This window comes from Schistocerca americana, unplaced genomic scaffold (genome assembly GCF_021461395.2).
Source record: "Schistocerca americana isolate TAMUIC-IGC-003095 unplaced genomic scaffold, iqSchAmer2.1 HiC_scaffold_50, whole genome shotgun sequence".
NCBI lineage: Eukaryota > Metazoa > Arthropoda > Insecta > Orthoptera > Acrididae > Schistocerca > Schistocerca americana.
In genome coordinates, this window is record NW_025726236.1 from 1,317,861 (window position 1) to 1,320,480 (window position 2,620).

Consider the following 2,620-nt stretch of genomic DNA (forward strand, 5'->3'; position numbering starts at 1 on the left):
AGCAATATCCCTTTGGAGACTAGACGGCTGGAGGACGATGTACTGAAACTCGACGCAATTTGAGTGTTCGACCGTCATTAGGAGGCCCTGAACGTTACAATTAACTGTCAGTTATGCGTCGGATTCGGAAATCTACTCACAGCAGAACGACCATAAGGTGCCCGAGGCAGCAATAGACCCTTTGATACAAGTCGGCTGAAGGACGATGTATTGAAACTCGACGCAATTTGAGTGTTCCATCGTCATTAGGAGGTCCTGAACGTTACAATTAACTATCACCTTCGCCTCGGATTCGAAAATCTACACTCACAAGAGACGGACCATATGGTGCCCGAGGCAGCAAAATCCCCTTGGAGACAAGTCGACTGGAGGACGATGTATGGAATCTCGACGCAATTTGAGTGTTCCATCGTCATTAGAAGGCCATGACCGTTACAATTAACCATCACATTTGCGTCGGATTCGAAAATCTAGACTCACAGGAGACGGACTATAACGTGCCCGAGACAGCAATATCCCCTTGGAGACAAGTCGGCTGGAGATCGATGTATAGAATCTCGTCGAAATTTGAGTGTTCCATCGTCATTAGGAGGTCCTGAACGTTGCAATTAACTATCAGTTTTGCGTCGGATTCGAAATTGTAGACTCACAGGAGACGGACCATATGGTGATCGAGGCAGCAATAGACCCTTGGAGACAAGTCGCCTGGAGGACGATGTACTGAATTTCGACGCAATTTGAGTGATCCATCATCATTAGGAGGCCGTGAACGTTACAATTAACTATCAGTTTTGCGTCGGATTCGATAATCTAGACTCACAGGAGAACGAACATAACGTGTCCGAGGCAGGAATATCCCCTAGGAGACAAGTCGGCTGGAGGACGATGTATGGAGTCTCGACGCAATTTGAGTGTTCCATCGTCATTAGAACGCCATGACCGATACAATTAACCATCAGATTTGCGTCGGATCGAAAATCTAGACTCACAGGAGACGGACTATATGTTGCCCGAGGCAGCAATATCCCCATGGAGACAAGTCGGCTGGAGGGCGATGTATTGAATCTCGCCGCAATTTGAGTGTTCCTTCGTCATTAGTAGGCTCTGAACGTTACAATTAGCAGTCCGTTTTGCGTCGATTTCGAATATCTGGACTCACAGGAGAACGACCATAAGGTGACCGAGGTAGCAGTAGACACATTGAGACAAGTCGCCTGGAGAACGATGTTTTAAATCGCGACGCAATTTCTGTGTTGCAACGTCATTAGGAGGCCCTGAACGTTACAATTAACTATCTGTTTCGCAACGGATTCGAAAATTTAGACTCACAGGAGACGGACTATAACATGCCCGAGACAGCAATATCCCCTTGGAGACAAGTCGGCTGGAGGACGATGTATGGAATCTCGACGCAATTTGAGTGTTCCATCGTCATTAGAAGGCCATGACCGTTACAATTAACCATCAAATTTGTGTCGGATCCAGAATCTAGACTCACAGGAGACGGACTATAAAGTGCCCGAGGCAGCAATGTCCCTTTGGAGACAAGTCGGCTGGAGGACGATGTATAGAATCTCGTCGCAATTTGAGTGTTCCATCGTCATTAGGAGGTCCTGAACGTTGCAATTAACTATCAGTTTTGCGTGGGATTCGAAATTCTAGACTCACAGGAGGCGGACTATATGTTGCCCGAGGCAGCAATATCCCCATGGAGACAAGTCGGCTGGAGGACGATGTATTGAATTCAGACGCAATTTGAGTGTTCCATCGTCATTAGGAGGCCCTGAATGTTACAATTAACTATCAGTTTTGCGTCGGATTCGATAATCTAGAGTCACAGGAGAACGACCATAAGGTGCCCGAGGCAGCAATAGACCCCTGGAGACAAGTCGGCTGGAGGACGATGTACTGAATCTCGCCGCAATTTGAGTGTTCCATCGTCATTAGGGGGCCCTAAACGTTACAATTAACTATCTGTTACGCGTCGGATTCGACAATCTAGACTCACAGGAGCACGACCATAAGGTCCCAGAGGCAGCAATTGACCCTTGGAGACAGGTCTTCTGGAGAACGATGTATTGAATCTCGACGCAATTTGAGTGTTCCTTCGTCATTAGGAGGCTCTGAACGTTACAATTAGCAGTCCGTTTTGCGTCGGATTCGAATCTCTGGACTCACAGGAGAACGACCATAAGGTGACCGAGGTAGCAGTAGACGCATTGAGACAAGTCGCCTGGAGGACGATGTATTAAATCGCGCCGCAATTTGAGTGTTCCATCGTCATTAGGTGGCCCTAGACGTTACAATTAACGATCAGCTTTGCGTGGGATTCGAAAATCTAGACTTACACGAGAACGACCATAAGGTGCCCGAGGCAGCAATAGACCCTTCGAGACAAGTCGGCTAGAGAAAGATGTATTGAATCTCGACGCAATTTGAGTGTTCCATCGTAATTAGGAGGCCATGATCTTTACAATTAACCATCAGATTTGCGTCGGATTCGAATATCTAGACTCACAGGGGACGGACTATAAGGTGCCCGAGACAGCAATATCCCATTGGAGGCAAGTCGGCTGGAGGACGATGAATAGAATCTCGACGCAATTTCAGTGTTCCATCG